At 37.1% G+C, this 10,305-nt stretch overlaps 1 long non-coding RNA gene across 1 annotated transcript in view; it reads right to left on the bottom strand.

Annotated features, from left to right (window-relative positions):
* Nucleotides 1-9,870, bottom strand: part of LOC118165277 — a 22,405-nt gene extending 12,535 nt beyond the window's left edge. The window contains exons 1-2 of the long non-coding RNA XR_004749960.1: nucleotides 9,771-9,870; nucleotides 1,292-1,395 (exon numbers count right to left, since the gene is read on the bottom strand). This is a non-coding gene — a long non-coding RNA (uncharacterized LOC118165277). The remainder of the gene's footprint in view (nucleotides 1-1,291; nucleotides 1,396-9,770) is intronic.
* Between the last annotated feature and the right edge of the window lie 435 nt (nucleotides 9,871-10,305).

The following is a 10,305-nucleotide window of genomic DNA, read 5'->3' on the forward strand; positions in this document are numbered from 1 at the left end:
CCCCCCCCCATTACTGTAAGGAATGTTTATTCATCTACATCAGATTCCAGAAACAAAATGCTTTCAGGGGAGTAGATTTTCAATTGCTGAAGAACTACTTTTTCCGTAGCATTTTATAACATCTGGACAGGCTCTGTAAAACTTTGCTTTCATGGCTTGAAGAGTTCCTCTGTTGCTACATGACTGGCTGAAGCAAAAATTGCACAGCTGTCTCATCTTTTCTGGAAGAATCTTTCCAATCACCTTTTTGTTCTGTGGATTTTGTTCTGTTTTAACTCTTCATATGAACTCATTGTACATTCTGCTATTTCTGCTACTAAGATTAGCAGTGGTAATCTTTGAAATGGGATTGGGTTATAACTGCTGGACCAGTTTATCTGCTGGAAATAACATATAGATTGCTGTAGATCAGTTTTCTCCCAGTGTAATCTCAGCATATCTCAGATCCTGATAGACTAAAGCACAGAATACTTACCAGTGTAGACTCTCTTCTTTACAATGACCATGCAAAATACCTGTACTACCGTGCTGATTATCTAAGATTTTAGTTCTTTTAGGCTCTCACTTCGGCTTTAAGGGAGCCTGAAAACTAAATCCCACATCATGAAATAGGCTTATACTGTAGACACAAAACTTGAAGTACAGGGAACATGTGAATATGTTCCTCTTCAATATACCATCAGTATGCTTTCCTTTTTTATTTTACTCCATTATGAGAAAATGTCACTATAAAATTGAATTTTCTTTCCTAAATACAGTCTGCTTCCTAACTGTCAAAAGAACCAATACTGTAGGCAAATATAAGATTTCTTTTCAGATCTTCAAAAATATTCCTGTCTGTAGGACATTAATCTCTTTATGACTGCAATTAAAAATGTGTCCAACACCACACAGATGTCAGCATACAAAATTTTCCTAAGCAGTGCTATAAGAACAATAGGTTTATCAACACCTCAGCTGTTTCTTTATGAGAATACTGATATAGTTTATTCAATTTGAGGTTAAGAATCTCACACGGAATAATTTTGCCAGATGGTTTATCCTTACTCAAATTATGAATTCAAAGTTTAATTATTCTACGCTTTGTCATTCACAACACTTACAATTAGGTTTTCTGACAACTCCCATTGCAGAACTCTGTTTTCAGGAGTTTGTCTTTGCCACATTTTAGTATTAAACCTGGATATCTCCCTTTAGATTAAAATTTTATGAAAAGTTTCAACAGAGCTCACTTATGCATTTCTGAGGAAATTAATGAGGAAAAAAAAAAAAATAACTTTCATGTTTTTACCTTTCTTAATTCTACAGTCCCTTGCTCAGTTTCCCAATTAATTCATTCTTTTCTGCCACTGGATGGCCTTCAATTATTTCTTCCATGTGCCACATCCTCTGGGTCTGTTTGAGGGAAGAGAGAGGACAGGTGTAAATATTAAAGCCAGGATGTCACAGAATGGATGTTATTAGAAAAATAAAAGAAAGCTTGTATTTTTGTTGTCGTTGCTTTTATCTGAAATATTGTGATTTTAATTCTAAGTAAACTTTACCAGATCAAAGAAAAGCACACATTTTCTTAAATTTCTATTTTATAATATAAATACTTTTAACTGTTTGATTCTCTTCATCACTTCAAGCCATGTAATTTTTAAAGCTATGCATCCTCTCATTGAGAATTAGGGCATGCCAGGGATCTCCCTGATTTCTGGTTTACCTTCTTAGAGATTTCTTGCCCACCACAGCTGACAGTGTCACATACTATCAAGTCTTCCATGACTGTCTTTTAAACAGCTCTGCTTTTATAAAGACTGTTTTATTCCAACATTTATGAGATACTTTTTTACTTCAAGCTCCTGAATTGCTGTGTTGATATTTACTTCCATAAATTCTCATAGCCAAAATAAGTTGTCTTGGTACAGTGCAGATGAAACTGACAACTCAAAATGAGATGCTAAATGGTACTTTGAATAGGAAATTTATTTATTTATTTATTTATTTATTTTAATCCAGGTAGATTTTATGTTTCCAGAAACTGCTTCTTTGGGATTTTTGTGTGTGAGAGACCATTATTTTAATACCAAAATCTTTTATGGATTTTGTAAAACTCAAAAATTACTCAAAAATTGCATAAATACATTTGTTATTGTGAATATGTACAAACGTGTATTCAACTGAAAAACCTGTAGGTAGAGAGTGGTAAAATGTTCTTCTTTGGCCATATTAGTTTTATTCATGGCGTACTTTTGCTCTAGTTCTGATTATCGTGCACTAACCAACTTTGAGTATTTAATATCAACTAGACTAGGTCTTAAAGTCTTGGAGTCCCTTTGTACTTCGCACCTTCACTACAAAATTTGACTTTAGCTAACAAGTTTTAGATAAAGTTCCCTCACAGACTGACATAAGAAGTTTCTGCTTAGTGAACTAGAGAGAATAAAATGCATTGATATCCTTACAAAAGATTCATTGTGAAGATTAAAGCACAGACACTTCCCATTCACTTATATTTTATCTTTTCTCAGCATCTTGTACAGCTTCTAAAATGGATAGCAAATTCATGTTCAGATTAAACTAAAGGCAAATTCATGATTTTGTTTATAGTGTTTTGTGCCTAGCCATCAATTTATTTAAGCATTTGAGAACAACTCAGGGTCTTTTCTGTAGCACAAAATAACTTGTGAGTAGCAGACTTTGTGTTTGATTTGTGTGTGTGTGTGTGCATGTCCCTGTAGATCATGAAGGAGTCACCACTCTAATGCATAAATAGAATTAAATTAAATCACTTCCTTACTAAATTATTTGACTGGTACAAATCTTGGTACTCTTCTTCTCCATATTTCTTCTAGTATGCATGAGTTCCTTAGGAGTACTGACTGACCAGCCATCCATATAGCAACATGGATACTTCATATCTATGCCGTTACACACAGACCCAAGATCAGCTCCCAAGTGCCAGTTATCACCAGCTGTCTTTTAATTCACACCTGCTGAGGTTCAAGCTTCTAATTTCCATTCATTTTCCAAAAGAGAAAGGAACTTGATTTTGGAAGAGAAGATAGTTTTCAATGAGAGAAAATTACAGTATTTTTGACTGCTCACCGTTTTGGATGTGTCTGGGCTGCCTGATATTTGCAATAAGCATTCCCCAAGGGACCATAACCCCATAGCACACTCACTGGGGACAAAAGGAAAAGCAGCAAGACTTAGAGCTGTTATATAAGCTGTTTACTACTCTCATGCTCTTCCTGACACATGAAGCAAGACTTAGAGCTGTTATATAAGCTGTTTACTACTCTCATGCACTTCCTGACACATGAACCTATTCTCTTGCCCTAGCCCTGAGGAAGAGGGTTAATATTGGTATAAATGGGCCTGAGTCTCACTTTTTCTTCTTCCAGAATATCAGCTTTGCTTTTGTTAGTAGGGCCACTGGCAATTTGCTCTTACTTGTGTTAGGAATCATGTCCATTTTCTGAAAAATCTCTCTTATCTCTTGTGTTTTTTTGGATACTAATTGTCACAAGCAACTTAGAATCATAGAGTAACCTGAGTTAGAATGGACACACAAGGATCAGCAAGTCCAACTCCTGGCTCCACACAGAACCACTCAAAAATCAAGCAATTTTTTCTGAGATCATTGTCTCAGTTTAACTTAACTAAGACAGTAAATGAAACATTTATTTGCTTTGAAACTGACACACTCCTCTATTCACTACATGAGCTTTTTTTTTCTCTGTACTGCCAGCTGATGAGTTTTATTTGCCTTTCAAGACCATACACAGAAGAATAAAGCAAGATATATATATATATATATATATACATATTAATGCATAATGTAAAAGAACAAGAAGCAGTGATCAACCTGAATAGTAAAAGCTAATGATTATTTTGAAATACAGGCTGAATTTCTCACTGTTTTCTCTGATAATACCAAGTGGTTTCACTTACCTGTGATCTTTGCTCTGATTTCATTATGAGTTCTTCATGAATCTCATATGAAAATAATAAGATAGAGTAAGAAGAAATAAAGGCAGAAGGGCAAGGTGGAGAAGAATTTTGATCAGAAGTGAAAAGGAAGGGACTCTTTTGACTTTGGTAATCCAAGGAATTAGCTTGAGAGGGAACCTCCACAATGCACTTGTCTTACAGCTGTCTGGGCAATTTATGGAATATATTCAGGGATAGATCACCAGACTGGGAATCAAAAGACTTAACTACAACAAAACTAGAAATGAAATCTCAGTGTTGGGGTAATTCTGGTATTTCAACTTTTGCTTCATCCTGTACAGAAAGGAGAAGTTTTCATTGTAAATCTATTTGGTAGCAGATTAACAGCCATTTTGTGTTAGGATGAAATGCTGTCTGGTATTGGCTAAGCCATTTGCCTCAATTGTGCAAAACACTATAAGCCATCCTTAAGTTTCACTGACATGTATTAAAATTTTACAGTCCTTCAGTGCCCTAATACAGTTATACGTGCTTTCCTAAAGTATTGTGACACAATTTTAAAATATAATCATTCATGAAAATATATTAAATATTTTCATATTTTAAAATAAGAACTGTAATCAAAATATAACAGAATAGTAATGGGGGAATGTAAAAGAACATTTAAACCAAGAAGAGATGCAGGTTTGTGTTGGACCTGTTATAAGTCTGATTTGAAAAAGGAATGAGAGTGGGCTGAAAGGGAGAGGAGGAAAAATGAAAACTGGAAAGAAATGTGTTTTATTTTCATGTTTTGTTGCAAAGACACACCATACTGTTCTTTAGTTCTCATTACTGAAAGAGTGAAAGGAGAAAAAAATAATTAAAAAAAAAATCCATCTTCATACAGCTGTGCAGCCTATATTTTCAAGGGACAGGAGGGGAATCATCAGTGTGGGAAATGAATGAAACAGAGACTAGGTCAGGACAAATGCATAATCATAATAATCAGATGCTTCAGGGATCTAGATTATCTGGGGAGGGACTTCAACACACTTCAAGAAAGCAGACAGTACTGTGACACATAAGAGGAGATGATGTCTTTCCCTTGAGTCTTGGAAAAGTAGCTAGAAAAATAATAGGCAGGAAATAAGGGAGACCAAAGTCAGAGAAGGGCAGACAGAAATTATACTGAAATGGGAAAAGAAGGAAATGGATCATGGATGTGAGATGCCTGCTAACTAGGTAAAGATCATCAGGGGAAATCATTTATTCAGTGCTGCTTCTAGCATAAAAAAAAATAATAAAGTCAAGCCAAAAGAAAAACAAAGAAAAAAATTGATCGACCAATGAGTCATATGTGTAGTGCAGAGTAAATAGCATACTATTTCAACATGATCAGGCAAGTAGTACTGAGAAATCAGACAAAAGTCAAAGTCAGCACAAGAACATTTGCAGGAGCTCCTGGGAGAGGGGATAAATGGAAACAGGTATATCCTGCTCTGAAAACAAGAAGCTTGCATCAGTTCAGTTGCACTGTTGAAATATATAGAGGTATGCAATGGAAGATGTAAAAAGACACAAGTCTCGAAGTAATAAACCAAGTCACTCATCCACTTTCAGCTTGATATAGATATATATGTGTATGTATGTATACATATATATATACATATATAAACAACTTATTCCCTTATAAATTATAATACTGTGCACGTACTAGATGCATAACCAAGCTGCATCTAGATATTCAGTACGCTAAGTAATCATTCTCCTGCATCAGTCAATTAAAGAATCCCTAAATTCACATTAACATAACATGCACTAACTGAACCCAAGGAACCATTACAGTGTATCATATTAATATGCAAGAATCTAATGGCTCCCCAAGTAGGCATTGTCAGTATACACCCAAAGGGCCCCATTGGAGCTGTTACAGCATATTGTACCCAAAATCTGTGGATTAAATGCTTGTATAATAGGCTCCAGTGTGAGAGAATAAAACAGGTACTCCCCATAATGTCAGTCATCCATGGGTAATGGGAGGAACTAATACACTTCCAGCAGGAATGACAAACCAGATTCAAACTGAGGGAAGCAGCACAGTCATTGTAGCAGTGCCATTCAAAGACCATAATGGGCACAAACATTCCTAGTACAATCTAAACGAGATAACTGGTTTTATTACTCTATAAACTCACAAAGTAATCATAGAGGGAAAAACTAACTTCTGAGAGTGATGGAGAAGTTGACAGGAACCCCCATCCTTCTGCCATATTTTTTTGGAATATGGCAACATTATGATTTCATGGGAAAATTTGTACTATTACTTCACATTTCCAAATGTGCAAGGTATTGTGATGGTAGAAGAGATCAAGCTGTATAATTTTCCCCAATACACATACATTTGCATTTGAAGGTATGTACACTTTCACTCAGAAGCTGTTTAACTCACAATAATGGTATCCTTATACCATTATTCCAGTTATATACTTATACCAGTATTTGCCATAGAAAGGAGATGTTATTTCATAGCACATAGAAATGACACAAATACTGTCACTATCAATAATTTGAGCATCTCTGAAGTACTTTGAAAATTTTGCTGTTCCTGTGACTATATGGACTCATTACTGCAAAAAGAGACTGCACCATCTTATGATGGAAGTATGTAATTCTTCTGAAACCATTCAAAAAATTCAGAGAAGTGGCTTGAAAAGAAAAAAGAAAAAAAAGGGGTGGGGGGGGGGAGACACCACAGCCTTTCTCCCCAGCAACACTTGACCTATATGAAATATATAGGTGCTACAAAGCCTAAATAAATCTAAGACAGTATCGGTATAACTGATATCCATCTACTCTAGCAATCTCACTACTAGTAGAACTGTAAAAAATGTTCAAGTGTAATGACCCTGCTCTGGCAACAGCAGGAGAAAAAGGCTGCAGAATTAAAAGCATGTTTCTAGAACTCTCTTTGCTCAAGAGCTGACTCCTTCAACATTAGAATCATAGAATATCCTGAGTTGGAAGGGAACCATAAGGATCATCAAGTCCAACTCATGGCACTGCACAGGTCTACACAAAAGTTTAGACCATGTGACTTAGTGCGCAGTCCAAACGTTTCTTAAATTCAGACAGGCTTGGTGCAGTGACTACTTCACTGGGGAGCCTGTTCCAGTGCACAACCACACTCTCAGTGAAAAATCTCCTCCTGATATCTAGTCTGAACTTCCCCTGCCTCAGCTTCACCCCGTTTCCACGGGTCCTATCACTGGTGTTTATGGAGAATAGGTCACCCGCCTCTCCACACCCCCTCACGAGGAAGTTGTAGACTGCGATGAGGACCCCCTCAGACTCCTCTTCTCCAGGCTGAACAGGCCCAGTGACCTCAGCTGCTCTTCATCTATCATCCCCTCCAGGCCCTTCACCATCTTCGTCACCCTCCTCTGGATACTCTCCAACAGTTGAATGTCCTTTTTGTACTGTGGTGCCCAGAACTGCACACAGTACTCAAGGTGAGGCTGCACCAGTGCAGAATAGAGTGGGACGATCACTTCACTTGCCCTACTAGCGATGCCGTGCTTGATGCACCCCAGGATACGGTTGGCCTTCCTGGCTGCCAGGGCACACTGCTGGCTCATTTTCAACTTGCTGTCAACCATGACCCCCAGATCCCTCTCTGCGGGGCTGCTCTCCAGCGTCTCATCACCCAGTCTGTATGTATGGCCAGGGTTGCCTCGTCCCAGGTGCAGGACCCGGCACTTGCTTTTTTTAAACTTCACACGGTTGGTGATCGCCCAGCTCTCCAACCTGTCCAGATCACTCTGCAAGGCCTTTCCACCCTCGTTCGAGTCTACAACTCCTCCAGGTTTGGTGTCGTCGGCAAATTTGCTCAAAACACCTTCTAGTCCTACATCCAAATCGTTTATAAAGACATTGAAGAGGACTGGCCCTAAGATAGAGCCTTGAGGGACCCCACTAGAGACCTTCCACCAGCCTGATGTGGCCCGATTTACCACAACCCTTTCAGCCCTGCCCATCAGCCAATTGCTCACCCATCGTATGATGTTTTTGTCTAGTTGTATGCTGGACATTTTGTGCAGTAGTATCCTATGGGAAACCGTGTAAAAAGCCTTGCTGAAGTCCAAAAAGATTAGCTTTGCTTGTTGCCAAGGACCAAGTTTTTGATATAATCTAGTTAAGGTCTGCCAGCACAGCTACAATGAGCAAACCTACATAATATAGATGGAATTAATCCTGACTAAAAAGTGCTATTGTCAACAATGATTTATATCAATCTAGTGAGACAAATCCACTATCTCAAGAAAAAAAAAAAAAAAAAATGCTGAATCAAATGTTTGCAGTCATTTCAGCTGGAATTTGTACCTTTCCAGAAGGCACTATTAGAAAACCATTTCTTCATGAGTTCTAGAGATCTGCTATTTAATTGCTCTTTTAGACCTTTGACAAATGTCCTTTGGGGAAAGTACTTTGTAGAGAAAGAGGGAACTAATGAATTTAAGCCAATACACATTAAATCTCACTGAAGTTGATTATTATTATTATTATTATTTTGACTTCTTGAAATAGTGAAAGCAGTGGATTTATCTTGTTAGATTGATATAAATCATTGTCAGCAAAAGCACTCTTTGGTCAGAATTAACAAAGACCTTTTGTCTATATTTGATCAAGGTAAAATACATATTAACAAGCAAAAATAAAGGAAGATTCATCAGATAATTTATCTTAGCCAATAAGCACAGCCATAGACTTCAAGTGATTTGCAACTTATAAACATTTTATATGTGCATAAGTAACTTAGAAATCTGAGCCACATATTTAAAAGACAGGTGTCTTGGTCCCTCTGACTTCTGGGGAAACTCAGAATATATATTTTTAAATTAGTTGTATTGAATACAGAAATATCAGCTTGGTCAAGCTTCATTCTTCCATGCCTGGCCCTGCCTCTGATCACACCTGTTTGCTGTCTGGGTACCCTTCTTCAGAAATATTTAAGTGAAGCCCTACTATCACCTCCTCTGAAAACCCCTGAAACCTGTCCTTTGCCCAGAAAACTTCAAGATATTGCAACCCCCCTTTAAGTAATTATGTGCATATCAACACCTAGACATTTTTATAAGAAATATCCCAAGCTGTACCTGAGTAAAAGCCCATGATCACAGAGTGCCTTGTAGATATGTTAGATGAAGTCTAAGAACAGGATAACCTTGTCCCAGCTATTCTGCATTATGTAAACATAGCTATGGTACTGTTTTGACTACAATCCTATTCCAGTGCCATCTTGCATGTCTCTTATTCTGTTATTTGGATAAGCACTGAGAAACAAAACACTTTTAAATTTTCAAATTAAAATGTCACAAAAGATGAGAAAAAGTTTTTTAATATATATATATATATTATTGCAGAAAACATTAAAATGGCTGTCTGAGGCATTCTTGACAACTTAGACATGTTCTGTAGCAGTTAAAAGGCACCTCAGCTGAATGGAGGCTTGGGACTTCATAAAAAAAAAAAAAAAAAAAAAAAAAAAGCAGCTTTATCTTATGACATAAAGGAGAATACCACAATAGCAACCTCCTCTCCGAAACTCAGAAAGGAGGCAATTTCCTCAAAATATTGCAAAGACTTCACAGTTGCAGAGAAAAGAAGCCTCAGTTCTGTTCCCCTCTCAGCCACGTACGTAACTATCACATCTCCACTGGGATACCAGAAGCCAGGTTATCTGCTCAAAAACAACTACTGAATTTTCTTCAGAAACATTGCTTAATCTTTATTTTCTGCCAGATGTCTTAAAACTAATACTTCAGGTCTACCTCCACAGAAAAACCTACCTGACATCAGAACCAAAAACAACTTCATACTAGCCAGAGGCACAAAAATGAATGTATAACTATCATTTCTTTCATGCTGTGAGCAAGGGTTATTTCTTTTGAACTTAAGGTTCAAGTCCTATTAGGGAAGCCAGCCTTACATGTATCTGAGGCAGAGGTACAGCAAACCTACAGAGCTACCACTGCTTCAAAGTCCCTAGTACTTTCCAACATTCTCCCCAGACTAAGATCTGTGGCTATGCTAACACATGGCTGCCTGAGTAATAGGAATGGGAGAAGGCAAAGATAAAAGATTGATTTCCCATGTACTGAAAATTGAATAGCTTTCAGAATCTGGGTTCTTCTTAAGGTCCACAATAATACCTCATTTGAAAGAGTACAAAAAGAGAAACACAGTCTTTGCACACATGTGCCAAGAACTACATAAATATTCTTATTTTACTTCTTCATTCTTTCCACTGGAAAGAGAAGAGAAAAGGAAGAGAAAAAAAAGGAAGAGAAAAGGAAGAGAAAAGGAAGAGAAAAGGAAGAGAAA

This window comes from Oxyura jamaicensis, chromosome 3 (assembly GCF_011077185.1).
Source record: "Oxyura jamaicensis isolate SHBP4307 breed ruddy duck chromosome 3, BPBGC_Ojam_1.0, whole genome shotgun sequence".
Lineage (NCBI taxonomy): Eukaryota > Metazoa > Chordata > Aves > Anseriformes > Anatidae > Oxyura > Oxyura jamaicensis.